The sequence below is a fragment of the Falco biarmicus genome, chromosome 15 (genome assembly GCF_023638135.1).
Source record: "Falco biarmicus isolate bFalBia1 chromosome 15, bFalBia1.pri, whole genome shotgun sequence".
Classification (NCBI taxonomy): Eukaryota; Metazoa; Chordata; class Aves; order Falconiformes; family Falconidae; genus Falco; species Falco biarmicus.
Window position 1 is genome coordinate 12,611,339 of NC_079302.1, and position 16,352 is coordinate 12,627,690.

Genomic DNA, 16,352 nt, shown 5'->3' on the forward strand with positions numbered 1-16,352 from the left:
CCCCGAAGAGATGCGACAACATAAATTACAGTTGCTGTGCTGTACGGAAAGCTTTGCGCTGTTTCAAACTTCTGATTGTCATCTAAAGAGTCAGGTTTAAATCAAGTACTGCCCCAAACCGGGTTAAAAATAAGCATGTGCAAGAATGCTAATGAGCTTGTGTGATTACAAAAGCGGCCGTGGGGAGGGAAGTGAGGGGCTGTGAGGGGAGCTGGGCTTCCCCAGCCCCTGACGGGTGACGTGCCCGGCTGGGTACATCACCAGGGCTCTCATACCAAAGGCCCCTTTGACGCACACCCCGGTACACATTCGGACAGGTATTTCGGATATTTGTTAAATACTGCATGCCCCATCGAGGAAAACAGCAGCACAACTCTAAACGTCTGTTTGTATGGTTAAAATATGACAGAGAAGCATGCTTAATTTGCCTGGGGTGTCGTGCAGTTTAAATATATTAATTAGAACTATGATCCTCATTTTCCTGTTAGCTCATGAGTGCAATTTTAAGCACATAGCTCAGTTAAACAAATACTTTCAAATGTGTCTACAATAAAACCATTCCACAGAGCTATGCTCATGGCACTAGATCTTGTTTAAAATTAATCCACTCAGCAGAAAGTTTCAGAGTCAGATTTGGCCAGGGAAATAGAGAAAAAGACCAAATTATAACATGGGAAAGGGAACACGAGGTAAGAAAGAAAGAGATGAGAAAATACCAGGCCAGGCTGAAACTCTTTCAGGGCAACAGCAATGACAGATGCTGTCTGGAGCATCTACGGGAAGCAGATAGTGTTGGATGTAGGAAGCACATGGAAGCTGAAGCACAGACTCAGCTTCCCTTTTGCTGATTCTTATTTGATAATGAAAAACACTGGCGGAGCGGTGAAACAGAGGGCTAAGGGCTTTAATGCCTGGAAACACCACAGTTCACCAAAGGACATCTGTCAGCACACCAAGATATTACTTTAGGCCTTTTTATTTCAACAATATAAAGTGTGGCTACAGTAGTATCTCGGGGGCTCAGGTGATCCTTATCCTCACTGAGCTACAGACTTGTGCCTTATCTTAACAGCCCGTTGATGGAATTATAATAATTGCAATTCACATTTGTCTATCACTCTGGATCTTAATGGATGCCTAATGGATGATTGGCCTGAGGATCACGTCCTGTCTACTTGGGATGAGAGAACTGGATTTTAAAATAAATACTTCTGCTATGCTAAAGATGCAGAAATAATAAGTGGATCAATACAAACCAAGTTTACCTGTAGGTGAGAAGGCCCCGCACGCAGCACAGAGGTGACCTGGCTGTTCTGCAGATGCAGCCTGCTTTACAAGTACATGTATCTGTGCAGGTTTTAAGTAGCATAATAAATCCCACAACATTTTCCACAACTAAATTCTTCTTTGGATTGATGTGCACATGAAGACTGGTGACAAGTGTCATTCCTCAGGGGTCAGTATTCGGACCGGTGCTGTTTAACATCTTTGTTGATGACATGGACAGTGGGATCAAGTGCACCCCTGGCAGGTTTGCTGACAACACCAAGCTGCCTGGTGCAGTCAATGTGCTGGAGGGCAGGGATGCCGTCCAGAGGGACCTTGACAGGTGAGCCTGTGCAAACCTCATGAAGCTCAACAAGGTCAACTGCAAGGTCCTGCATGTGAGTCGGGGCAGTCCCAAGCACAAACACAGGCTGAGAGTGGATTGAGAGCAGCCCTGAGGAGAAGGACTTCGGGGTGCTGGCTGAGGAGAAGCTCAGCATGGCCCAGCAACGTACGTTTGCAGCCCAGAAAGCCAACAGCACCCTGGGCTGCAGCAAGAGAAGCGTGGTCAGCAGGTCGAGGGAGGGGATTGATTGTCCCCCTCTGCTCTGCTCTCACGAGACCCCACCTGCAGTGCTGGGTTCAGCTCTGGGGCCCCCAACATCAGAAGGACACGGGCCTGTTGGAGCGAGTCCAGAGGAGGCCACAAAGATGACCGGAGGGCTGGAGCAGCTCTCCTGTGCAGACAGGCTGAGAGAGTTGGGGTTGTTCAGCCTGGGGAAGAGAAGGCTCCGGGGGCACCTTAGAGCAGCTTCCAGCACCTAAAGGGGCTGACAAGAAAGCAGGAGAGGGGCACTTTACGAGAGCACGTAGCGCTAGGACAAGGGGGAATGGCTTTGAACTGAAAGAGTGTAGATTTGGATTAGATATTAGGAAGAAATTCTTCACTGTGAGGGTGGTGAGACACTGGAAGAGGCTGCCCGGAGGAGCTGTGGATGCCCCATCCCTGGCAGTGTCCAAGGCCAGGCTGGATGGGGCTTTGAGGAACCTGCTCCAGTGGAAGGTGTCCCTGCCCGTGGTGGGGGGCTGGAACTAGGTGATCTTTAAGGTCCCGTCCAACCCAGCTCGTTCTATATATCTAGGATTCCTAATCTAACCAGTCAATTCTTAAACCTTTAATGGGCCCATGATTGTAAAATCATTTCGTCTGGGTTTTTGAGCAGTAATCTTCAAATTATGGGTCTGTAACAGCAATAATGAAATGTATCATAAAAGAGTTTTTCCTCAGTGACTCTATTATTGTAATAAAATAATGTATCTAGTCACTTCTGCACTCCACATTAACCCTTTTTATGATAATTATGAGTAAAGTGCATCTCTCATTTCCATTAAATAATATCCTTGTATCTCACTGAAACAGTAGACTGTACAGGACTGAAAGCAAAGCAACAGATGCACATTCTTTTTTAGCAGGTTCTATCCATGTTACTAACTTGTTAAGATAAAACCCACTCAGTTTAGAATTACACTTCAGTGTTCATTTAAGTCTAACTTAAATTTCTGAGCCCTGAGTTTTAGTCACACACTTTTGTGTTCACAGAAATATATGTACAGATTAGAAAATTATAGATGAAATTACATATACATAAGCTCAAGCATCTACCGGCATAGGGGAGTTCATGGTCATATTGCAACATCCACACAAACACCTTGAAAGCACAACCAGCAGAACCCATTCCTGGTGCTCTACTTCAGAATGATTTGCAGATCATTCTGAATGCAGATAAAGTTTAAGATAACTTTAGAAGAGTTGCAGCAAGTTAAACCATTGTTGCAAGCCAAGCATCAAGCCTTCATACCCCATTTCAGAACATGGGATACAGAGAGGGCTCTAGAAAATTTCATTAGCAGAAGTTATACTTTATATATGATGGAGCTATAGGCATGTTCATTCATTTTGATGCTTTTGACAGAACTGCATCACAAAAAAGCCATGTGACACCACCAAAATAAAGTTCTGATAAAGTTTTACTGAGTGCAATCAAAGGATATTACAAGCTAGTTTTTTTAAATGCAGTAAAAAGATGAAGACATAAAATGATACAGCAGTGTTGACAACAAGATTATGGACTTCATCAATATTAGTACTAAAAATGTTAAAGTAACTTGGAACCTCATCCTGTCCATGTAACCTGTGTCTTAGTCTGACTACATAATAATTTTATTACATTTTCCACACCAGTCCCCTCTGTATCTAATTTTTGTAACTCATGAAAGCTTATGCTCCTTTTATAAGCATCTCTTTCTTTGGATTAATTTGGTTGAGATTTCTTTAAACTGAGACTATAATTTTACCTGTTCCACAAGTGTTTTCTATGCATTTATCTCTTTTTCACCACAAATTGGTTTCAATACAAACATAGCACATACAGAGTTGTATAGATAAGCAAGCCTGCAATCCCATATATTTTAATGATCACTGTTCTCTTTTGAAACTTGGCTTTATAGGAAAGTTGGTTAGAAAACATTAGGTGTGATAATATGCATTATTTTCTCAACCTCACAATTTACTACTAGTTTTATTTTTACAAGGGTTCAGATTGCACCACCATACAACACTATCTGGCTGGATTTAGTAAGGTTTACACTTAGTGACAACTACGCTCTCCCCGAAAGGGAAGAAAATTCTCAAGGGTACTTTACTGCACTGACTTTAATGCTATTCCTGTCTTGATCCATTATAGATCATTACTAAACTTCACGGTGAACTATTTTCCTTACTCTCTTCTTTAGGAAATTGTTATTCATGTATTCTATGAAGGGCTGAAAAAAACCCTGTTGTAATTCACATTCATTTTATGAAATGTGATGGGAATAAATAAAAGCAACTTGGTGTTACAGGAAAGCGAGTACAAATTGTTTGATGGAGAAATACTATAATAAGATCACCAATGTATAGGCATTTTTCCAAAGGGAGTGCAAAGTTGTGGTATTCCTCTGTGACACTCTGAATGTTCAATGAAATCCCGAATTTGTATCAAGCAGGCCAGATTATGAGTAGCAATTACATTAGGGTAATTGCTTGAAAAGTAAAATAAAATCATTCTGTCTTGAAAGGGTTCAGTTGTCTTTGTAACTACTATCAAGGCAACATTAATTGCATCCTAATTTTTTTATACTTATAACTTAGCTCTCTTAACGAATCTGAAGGTCTACATAACCTGCTCCGTTAACTAAACGAGGTCTGGTTTTTATTTAACAGTGTTATTGAGATCAGAGTTTTGAAACACGCAGCGTAATTACAGAAGAGGATTAGAATTGTCTTAATTTCTAATCCTTACAGAAATAATTTGGGGAAGCTTATCAGGGTTCCTTATCAAAACCATTAAGCTGCATTTTATCAGCCAGCTCCACTGGACAGCAAGTCATTCTGGACACCTGAAAGAGAAACAGCCAGGCCAAGACCAGCACTGTTTTATTTCTTTCTTCTTTTTGCCTTTAACGATTTTCAGTGTGATTCAGTTTTAAAATTATAACCTCATGGTGCTGTTTTATGCCAGCTCCTGTCTAGCACCTGCCGATACACACACCCGCTGTATTGCCTGCAGCATGTCCCCCAGCTCTGGTGGTTCCTGGGATCCTCCGAGCACCTTCCCAGTCCCGCTACATTGCGCAGAGGTTCTGCAGGTTACACAAGTACAGTGAGTTCCTACAAATTTATTCACTTGTGACTCCACAGTAAAAGGTGTGGTGTGGTGTTGAAATAGCCTCCTACCTCCCCAGTGACTTTATCATTTAATAACTGTATTTGGAATGATTTAAACTGTGGTGATGCTAGTGTTTATTATCTATGTACTCAAAAAGCACTGCAAGACAGTAGTGAGTCCCCTGATCTACTAAGATGCTAAATTGATTTCTCTTTTCTGCCTGTTCCTTCATATCTATTGATAAGCTCAGTTTAGATGATTTAATTTAGTTTATGGTAAAACCTTTTATGCTTTGGTAACGTTAGGGGCTTACTCTCTCTGGTAGCTGGAGTCATAAAAGGATTTACTATTCTCCTTGACATACAAAATCTTCGGTGAATAAGAGCTAAAGTAACTTAGAAGTGAGTCTCTTCCTCTTGCAAATGATAGAAGAGCAATGCCAAAGTAAGGCTGAATCATGTTGCAGGTGCATGAATGTGTTTTCAGATTCCCCTTCACATACAGAAATTCAGGGAAATAACGGGCTCAGTAAGGCCTGAAGCTGTCTTTATTGCTCTCTTCATTTCTAGAGAAGAAAATGAAACAATCAATGCATTCTTAGCCAAACATACATTAGCTGCATGAATTACTACAGATTTATTTTAGAATTTAAGTAGGAGATCAAACAGATTGGAATTAGAAACATGAAAGCTTCTCTAAGTCACCGGATGAACACAGTGAATGTGCATTAAAATTATCTCCTAGGGAGAGAACAAATGTTTTCTTTGCTCAGTATGCACATTGTTATCAGAACAAATGAAAATAGCCATGAGGTTGCTCAGCAATGTGATTCCATCCTCCAATTCTGTTGTGTGGGTTTTGTTTTTTTTTTTAAAAAAAAAGGATAGCATGCAACACCTTATTTAATTTCTATCAGGCATATCTGAAATTGAGCATGCATGGAAAAGCAAAACATATAATTAGGACTTAACAGACGCCTTCAAACGAATTCAGTGACTGGCTTTTGTACTGTGTGAAGAAGGGCTGGAAACAACTGCAACACAGATGGAGAGGCTGCAGAGTAGCTCCCTTGTCACACTACCTTGTGTAGTGCTCCCACTACCAGACTAGAAAATGCTCTCTGGTGTAACATTACCCATTGGCTGGGAACACTAATAATTTTTGAGCTGTATTCCATCCATTCTTATGGCTGAGAAACCTGTGCAAAGACTCAAGATTGATATAAATTAGCCAGCACATGACGTTCAGCAAGCTGACGTGTGAGGAACGGTGCAGCAAGTAACTCAGAGCTGATGCTCTGCCATTTCACCTACAAGCACTGGGATAAAAATCACTGCAATACCCACAGTACAATTCTGAACTGGACTCTGAGCACTGTAGCAATTCCACTGTAAATCAAATATAATTATAGTCTATACTATCCAGTATACTTATTTTAAACTGCCATTTCACTTGCATCCAATTACCAGTTCAGCAGGAAAAGCACAAGAGGGTAAGGATAACCAGGCTTCTGTGTTTCATTGACAATTACATAATTTTCCTCCCCCCCCCACCCACCCCCCCTTGTGTTACCAATACCTAAAAGGTAGCTGCTATGGCTACTCTTTTTCATCAAAATTTGACCCAGACACTTCCTAAGAGGCTTTATTTGATCCTAGAGAATGTAACTTGAGTTCCACCTGTCCCAGGGGTCATTGCTAACACTAATTCATGGCTTAATTTCCCTTATTTCTCTACTACAGTTATATTTTTAAAGTTCTAGTGGCATGCTTTTGAGTATAAATTTCTATTACGCCCATTCTGCATAAAGCATTGCGCTTATTCATTGCAAAACCCCACACAGTTTTAAAGTCTTAATGATTTTGCAGTAGGAGAGTGTCCTTGGAATCAGCTAAAATCATTATTACTAACAACTCTTCCATATTTCTTTCTCTAAGTTCTCAATACATATTCATAGCACAGCGATTTTTGGGTTCATAAAAGAGCAAATTACAGCTTATTTCCCAAATGATTGCAAAGCTCTCCTTAACATGCACAGATAGAAAACACAGCAAAAACTTGGAACTACGTGCCAGTGAGGCTGTTCCACAGGAAGAATAAGACAGGATATAAAGGAACGCATAAGCTCACCTACAGACATCTCTCTATTTTTTCACAGGGATAATAATGCCACACTCATAGTATCGCATTAACAAGAACATAAGGATGACAGTGTATTGGCTCATCAGAACAATAATCTGTTCAGCTCATTTAACTAAGTCAAATCAAGTTCAAAGCACCAGGAAACAGAAATATCATCATGTGCTCACACGTGAACGTCAGATCATTCCACAGACTGAGTGCTTCCCATGAAAGGGATACAGGACACGTCGAGTCCATCGCTCCTAAGTCATGAGGTATGCTTCCATGATACGGAGAGCTCTGTTCTCTTTGCTGTGTCACATGGAATAAACACACACTGACTCTCTGGCACCTCAGTGATTCTACCTTTAGCAGCAACAGCAAGAAGGGGTATTTACTCTGTAAACAGTGTCCTGAACAGAGTGGTGGCACGCCATCAGGGATGGTGGGCTAGTAGCTACAGGTAAGAAATTATACCTGCCCTGAAGGTGTAATGATTTCATCTCTGTTCCTCACTGCTTAGGCTATTTTTCAGTAATGAACAGTGTACAAAACCTCTTGTACTTGAAAAGCAAAAGCTGTCTGAAGCATGCAAGTGAACTTTTATCTGATTAATATAAAACCTAATAACATGTTGACAAATAAGCATGCTAATTCAGACAGTCTTACTTAAAGAGATGAAGAAAAGGGGATAAGCATAAACCATGGAACAAAACTAATGTCAGAGATCTGCAGAAGAATTGAAGCTGTTTCAACTGTCAACAGAGCTTAAAACCATGAAAAGTCAGATTTTCTTTTGCATAAAGAAAACCCTGTAATCCAATATACCTTTCAACTATGACTCAGTCTGTGCAGTTGTATATTCTGACCCAAGCATGTAAGTAAAAGGAGAGCCTGTAGTAAATGGGCTGACGAATGTGAAGGAAAAAAAAAAAAAATACTGCAACAGTTATATAAGGACCACATCATAAGAAAGTAGCTGAATGAACAAGACAACAGCCCTGTGGATTTACACACATATAGTATATAAGTGTGCCCAGAGAGAAAAGAAGAAGGAAAAAAAACAAAAGGGGGAAAAAAAAAAGCTAGTATGAGACTACTTCAGTGATTTAGAGGATCAAAATTGTGTTAAGAAAGGACAGGTACTTGTTTTCACAAAGCTTTCAAGAGATTTTTGAGAAATCCTTCACACAATTTAAGACCTAGACTATGCAACTGTACACATTGTTATAATAAAACATCGTATGTAAATATGATGCCAAACAGAGGCAGTGAAATACTTGTCAAAAATTGAAAGAGAAAGTAATGGAAAATGTGAGAAAATTCCTGCCCTTGCACTTCCCTTTTTCTGAAGGTAGTCATCCGAGATCCTCTTTCATATGCATCAACCTCTCACACGGGATCAATGGTACTCCCCTGAGCTGACATTTGTTTATTTATCCTTGAGGGCAACAGTAGCATGGTTGCATGCACTACTGCCCCGAGATGTCATCCCTTCCCAGAATATTTACATGGCTGTCAAAACATTCCAGTTATTTCCTTAATTGAGTGGAAGATTAAAGTGCCAGATAGAGAAGCCAACTAAATTAATCATATATTTTAACAGAAATAAGGAAATACAATTTTAAAAAAAATGCAATAGGACGACTTAAGATAATATCCACCAGTATCTGGCGCAGCAGGCAGATGGAAAACGTTACAAAATGGTACCTACTTAAAATCAGAATTATATGAAGGTAATTTTACCTTTCCTAAACAAATACTTTCTGTACAGAGTTCTCAGTATGGGAAACCTCAAAAGTAAACAGATGTTCCAAAGGGACCAGGGGGAGTGGGTTGGGAGGCAGGGAGAATACTGCAACAGGCAACAGTAATGAAAACCAATTTATACATGGGTTTCTCTATATTTATACATTACACGTTTATGAATTCTCTTAACCAGAAAGCAGTCAAGCTGGTAGACAAAACCAGCAGGGTCACAAATTCTAAATTAAAAGTAGCTAACAGAAAAGTACTTTGATCTTTTACAGCTATGAGAGGAGTTCAGGGTAATGCAATATACATACCACAGAAATTCCCATGATACCCAGATTGGCATATGCATTTACAATGCTCAGTGTTCAAATATCCTTTGTCATAGCACTTTTTCCCATGGCAGCACATTATTTGGTTTGTCCATGTCTGGGGAGGTGCTGAGAAGATTAAATGGGCTTTAAAACCTGTTTGAATAAAAGAAAAAGTATTTATTTATACTTAATATTTGTATTCACTTTGTCAGAATCATTTATAGACAGGTTGTGTTGATTTTTCAGTTGCTAAATCAACCAACCAGTTGCTTTGGGAGTTCACTATAATTAGCTTTTATGAACCTATCATTATTCACAGACCATCTTGGAACAAATGAACAAAAACATTTTTATGCATTCATGTTGTTGAGTACTAAAAATACAGCAGCTCACGTGTAATTCTCATGCAATTTAGGAAAACCTACACATTTTAAAATATTATTCTGCTATAGGAACTAGTCAACTTTCATAAGTAACAGTAATTACTATAAGTGTTATTTTTTTGTCTTTACTTATGCAATGCTCTTCTGGTCTTACTGGAAAAAAATAGTGGTAGTTATGACCATAAAAATGGCATTGTACTAGCTTGGAAAAAAAATTGAACCAAAGAGATAATATTTAACACCATTTTTTCATTAGCCAACATGACACTGACCCATTTCCACAGCTATAGGTGTAGGAATCACAAATTCAGTTCTCATCTTCCCTATCACAAAAAACTTTTGTACTCTGATTAGTTCATCTGTTCTCAATCCTACATTCACTGAACTTAATGGCAAAGCAGTGCCCATTGATTGCCATGATACAGGGGTATGAATCACAAAGGTTTTCTATTTCTCAAAAGCGAGGCACACTAGCAAATATTTAACTGCCAAGCTATTTTAAATATTTCATCCCATGTCTACAGATTTACTGAAAGCACAGTGATCCCAGTTGGAAACAATTACTCACTGCAGTGCCCACATTTAGCTCAGCACAAGTCCAGCTGTATTTGCGGGCAATTTGCTTGATGCATTCCAGCACAGAAGGGCTCGTTAGAATTTCTGCAAGGTTCTGTAACGTCCAGAGGACAAAAAGTTAATGCAAAAAACACTACATGTATATGTATAAATATGTATAAAACTATACCTATATCTTGATCTGCAAGCATTCACAATGTTAATATTGCCACAATATAACATTGTTTCAGAATAAAACACTAAAAGTGTGCTGTCTTCCTCATGGACAATTGTCACTCCAGTGGTCATTACTGAATATTCTTCCTGAAGTTCTTCACAGGGAAGAACAGACACAGTGCAAAGACCTGGATCAGTTTCAGATCATACAGCACCAATGGAGAGCGCTGCAGCCCAGTTAGCTGTGATCAGCGTTGAGCAGACCTAAAGCCAGTGGTGCCAAGACAGCCCCAAAATCTATTTTTATGCTCTCCTGAGGGCCCTGTGCTCAGAGTTGCTTAAGTATGGAAACCAGCAGCAGCTGCATAATCAATTTATGTGAAATAATTCAAAAATTATTAAGTCAGAGATTCATCAAGATGGTACTGAAAGAAGTGACTAAATCCTCTTATTTCTAGTCATGTACCACGGAATTAGGACCACTGCATCTAAACTACAGTGTTACAGGTCATACTAGCACCTTTTTAAGAGATACACTAACTCATAGCAGCCTTGGGCTCTCATCATTCCAGATTTGTGTTTGCAACTACTAATTCACAAATTCTCCCCCAACCTTCCAGGTTCTGTTTCCACAGATTGCAGCCAGGGAGACTGCCAGAAGAAATGGCAGTTGACCACATGGGGAAACAACATTAAAGGAGCATGCGAAGTTCACCCTGTTGTTGCCATCTTAGAACAGGAGCAGATTTTGGCCGTGGCAACCAAGGCACTGTATGCATTTTGACCAAATGCCCCAAGTTAACAACTCACCAAATGGTTCCTTTGTTCCTTCATCTGGGCAGTCAAAAGAACTGTAGGACACGGAGACCTGTATCTCTTTCCAGCTGGTTAGAGTCAAGAAGTAAAAATCTTAAGCACTTTTTTTTTTTTGTCATTCAATGTGCAAACCTTACATCTTCTAGTTTCATTTAAGGAATTTGCTAGAAATACCTCGGATACATTTTCATAGACAAAAGGATGTCATGCAATAACGGCACCTGAACAGTCAGCATAATCCCAACCTTCATCGCAAATGTGTGTGCAGTTACAGTGATTAAGGACACACAGCTCTTACACTTTAAAGGACATTCTATTAGAAAACAGAAGAACTAACTTCAGAACTCAGCTAATACTGATAATAGTGCACAAGGATTGGGTCTGGGCTGCTTTAAAGCTAGGGAAATAAGAGGAGATTGGTACCCTGCTCAACTAAGATAAGGCACTAATGCATACTTATTGTATCAAGACAACCCAAATGACCATGAGAAGCACTGAACAAAAGAACATAACCCATACCAGAGAAAAAAACAGTGATTCTGTTTTGCCTGAAAATGACATGCAAATTAAAATGTTAATTAAAAAAAAAGTCTAGTACTGAAAATAAAAGCCACTTAGGGCAGACCAAACAGAACTGACTTAACATGTTATTTGATAATTTCTATTACTGACAGTAAATATTTATTCTAACAGAAAAGCACTATATATAATATAATTAATCAGAAATAAATACACAAAGTTAATTGAATAGTTTATATCACACATTTTTCCAAATATTAACCCAAATCCATAATAATTAGGGACACTGTAATAAATTATTTCTGGGCTATGATGTTATACTATGTTCATTCAGCGAGATGTGTCAAATGATATTATAGGTATAAATGGTGATGTTATTTGCTCTTAGGATAGTTTTGACCATTACATTTTGCTATCATGGGAGAAAAAGAGAAAGATTTTTAATGTATATAGTATAGATAATAAAAGCACATTTGTTTAAAAAAATCAACTAGAAACAATACCTAACCCATCTTTATGTCATTAAAAAAACCCTGTAATTCAGACAGTTTCAAAATACTTCTTGTGTTACAATAATATGAGTTTTTTAGAAAAACTCAGCACTGAACAGTTTCCACTGACAATGAGAGCTCAACACACACTTCGGAAGGAATAGTGTGAGGGCTAATTGTGTTTAGTTGTATGCAAGTAAAGAATAATAATAAATACTACAGCAGATAAGGACAGACCTTGTTGTTTTGATGGCACTGCACAGTGAATAACACAAGAAAAACTCTACCCACACAGCTTGGGTTGATTCATCTTTTCCTCCCTTCATTATGAATCAGATTCCTTATTATCTTTTTATTGAATGAAAACCTGACTACAGCACAGTCAGTGGGAGTTTTGCCATTGACATCAGTAAGGCCAATTCTTGATTACCTCACCAACTAATATTAAAAATATCCTTGTATATTTAAACCTTAATCATAGCTTAACTACGGTTTTTTGAAGGAAAGAAAAGACTTGCTGCAAAAAAAAAAAAAAAATAAAAAAAGACAAATGCCTCCCTGTTTCATACACCTCAGGCTTTATCTTTCAAATGACATAAAACAGAAGTTGCTGGCTTTTCTGTTGCTGCTGAATGCATTATAACTTGCATGCCGGCCCTTGCAATGCATGAAATGGGAGTTACCACCACCACATCACTAATACACATGTGCCCATGCAATCTGTGCAATCCTACATCTCCGGGATTAGGAAGGCAATGTCCTGGAACAAGGCTCATGCAGAGGAACCCAGAGCAAAGCACTCACCTGCAGGGATCGCACTGCAGGTTCCACAGGTCCCCCTGCAACATGTGCACCTCACCACCTTAACCACAATGAGAGATGTACAGACTGAGGAGAGACCACAGTCATTAATAAACACCTTCAAAATACAGTAAATTTCAACTCCTTTGAGGACTGAAAGGCTCTTTGGCCAAAAAGGAATATTCCATGTAGGAGGCCTTAACATTGTAGGTTTTATTTCACAGGTGTTAACAACCCTTGCCCTTTACTGAAGGTAATTCTTTTTAAAATAGTTCTCACAATGAACAATAAGGCTATATACACGGAGTAGAGTGTTAGACAACGTTTTTACAGGCATGCATTTCTTACTGCAAAGTCCATCTTCACACCACCGGGATCACACTTAGGACATGGGTCTCCTGTGACATCAGGCTGCATTAATGTTCACATCTATATTACTCCTAAACAAAAACAAGATAGAAAAATTAGGTTTTACATATACATGTTTGTTAATCCATTTCTAACCTACTGGAACAGAAATAGAAGGTTAAGCTGAAAATAAACCAAATTGTAATGGTTTCACCATCTAATGAAACAAACCCAAATTGCCAAGATAGGCAACGTGCATTTAAAACATGAGAAATGAAAACACCTTCAAGAAAGTAAACTTCTGAGCATGAGCCAAGCATAGCTAATGAAATAACATTTTTCAGAGTAGTCAAAGAGCATCTCCAAAACTGACTCACTTCTCCCACTAGTCCCACAGAACCCCACATTTTAGGGCTACAGATTTCAGCCTCTTGGATGAAAAAAAAAAAAAAATCTGTTTTGCTGCAGGAAGGCACAAAATTTGCAATTTTCTAGCTAACTGTCTCCCTGCTTGAAGAATTGTGGTTTTCATTCTGAACTGAAACACAGCCAAGCTTTCAAAAACTCTTTTCTTTTTTTTTTTTTTTTAATTCAGGTATACTTATAAGCTAGGTTGACTGGCGGAGCAACACAGGTCCTAAATGGGAAGGAGCCACATTGCTCAGTGCCCATCTCTTACTCCCTCTGTTGCCGCTCCTGGTTGTGTTTCCTGTCTTTTAAGTGACACCCTATGGGATATCTGTCTAAGTTCACAGGCCAGTTTTACCTCCATAGTGGTCCGGACTGTATATATTAATAGCAGAATAAGGGACTGATCTGCTGGGCGATGGGGGCAAGTCACTTTCTTCTCAATAGGCCACTTCATGCCATTGCTTATTTTGTAAGAACAGACAATCAAAAATCTTACAACAAGCCTACAAGTAATAGGTATCATTTCTGCAAATTACTTACAAACTAAACCATCAATATTTTCTACAAGCAGCAAAGCAATAACTGGAAAACATCTTTCTTTTCCAACATCCAGACCACAGAACTCCAAATGGTTCACCCCGTCGAAATTCAGAGCTGATAAATTACACTCTGGCAAATCCTTCCATGACACATACATCACATCACATTATACACACATGACACCGTGTAACTGGACATGCCTGTCGAAGCACGACACATCACAGAACAGCACGTCAGGAAATGTGAAAGGGCAGTCTTACAAACTGGGGTTAACAGGCAGTGTGGCTTCACTCAATGTTTTCATCAAATGCTTTACCCAAATCCTTGTGATAACATGCAGGCAGCAATGCTGGCTCACAGGCAAACTGGGAAGTATCTTCCTCTAAGCCTATAGTCACTGCTGCAATAAACAGCCACTAAACATTTGACTACCTCTAATATTTTCCTTCTTTAGGCAACTGTCCCTACGATAAAGATGTCTCCAATATGCACGTCTGCCTGCAGGAGTCACTTCACTTTTTCCTGTTCACAGACATGGAGAAATGAAAAATTAAATCTGATCGGGTCTGTACATGAGAGTTCAGGACCTTGAGCTGGAAATCACCAGAGGCCTGTAAGGAATTCTGGCAAAATCCTGCTGCGTGTTTGCCTTATGCTTATGTTCTGCCCTAGACACGCACTATTGGCCATGATTATAGAGAAGACGCTGGGCTAGATGCACCTTTGGTCTGATTCAATTTGATTATAGTTATTCTCTCATGTTAAGTGATACTTAAGATACTCAACTTCATTGAGTCAGCAGCGTGGAGTCACCATGACCGTGATAAGTTCTGGATATAATTTCACAGAACAAGCTGGTTATGAAACTCCTAAAAAAATTATTAGTCACAACAGCACAGGAGTTAAAGATCTTCTGCAGCAAGTCCCACCACTTTGAGAATTCTTTAAAATGTCAGGCACCGGCTTTTTATTTCAGCATTTCACATCATTTTTCTATAAATGCTAATGTTAAGATATCACTTCACGTGTTATTTTTCTATAGCACCTTAATAGAACCTCAGCAGCTGATTCTCAAGAACAAGTTAGCTTTGTGCTCCTAATTGAGCTATAAATCAGTAACAGGTATAAATTACGGAGTTTTTGGCAACTAACTAAGGTAAAAAGTTATTAAAAATATATTTACCAGGATAGCTTCAATTTATTACCCTACAGCTCCTTAGAGGTACTGTATATACTGTAGTTAAGTCAAATAAAATATGCCAGTATATAATCTTTTTCCACCACTGGTACACATCTTACACATGCAAGTCAAATATTTTAGACACCAAAAGAGAAAACCTGCAGCTGCAGCAGCAGAGAACAAAGCTACAATCTAAGCTGACACCTCTCAAAATATAGTTCCTGGGCTTTAAGTCACTTGGCCCAGTCCACAGCTCTGTAAAGCAGTACTGTTTCAATAGTTTAGTCTCTTATTTAAAAAATAAATCTTCTCATTAAAACACATTTTCCAGTGATGTAGCTGCTGCTAGAAAACAAAGAGAAACATATTTTATTTGCGAGTATACAGGCAGTCAGATTACTTGTTTCTCTCTCTCTCTCACCTCAGGGAATTTGCCACCACTAGGATAAAGCATGAAAAGCTGCTAGAACACAAAATTCTTTTCCAATTACACACATAAAAAGGTATTTTGTTTATTCATCCAAAGTTAATTTTTATGGCTTTCATAAAAGCCCAGAACTATGGTCTTTTCTATTACGAATGGAAAGTGTTTTATTAGACTGATTCAAGACAAAGCTTTACTTTCAACTCATAACACATGAGAATGTCATGTGAAAACCATTAAGCAGGTTCAGGCCAGAGCACTGGTATACCTGGTTCATGCTGGAGCCACCCGACCAAGGTCTTTTGGCACGTATTTTGCATGTTTTGCATTAAGCCATACAAGAGCGAGTCCAAGGCTGGTGTCATATAAACAGCCACTGAATATACAAAGGCAACATATTTAATTATAAAAACCTCTGCCTTTCTAAACTGAAAATATTTTTGCCAAAATTGAGACTGCATGGTACTACTATTTAGCTCAGCACAAGTCCAGTTGTATTTGCGGGCAATTTGCATGTTGGGCCTCTAATTACAGAGTACACATCAAC

The 16,352-nt window shown here is 39.1% G+C and overlaps 1 long non-coding RNA gene across 1 annotated transcript; it reads right to left on the reverse strand.

Annotated features, from left to right (window-relative positions):
* Positions 1-6,542: 6,542 nt before the first annotated feature.
* LOC130159361 (uncharacterized) lies at positions 6,543-16,176 on the reverse strand. Its single transcript, XR_008825717.1, has 6 exons — positions 16,074-16,176; positions 13,251-13,342; positions 12,906-12,989; positions 11,086-11,159; positions 10,112-10,213; positions 6,543-9,313 (listed from the first exon to the last, which is right to left on the reverse strand). It is a non-coding gene; the product is annotated as an uncharacterized LOC130159361 (long non-coding RNA).
* Between the last annotated feature and the right edge of the window lie 176 nt (positions 16,177-16,352).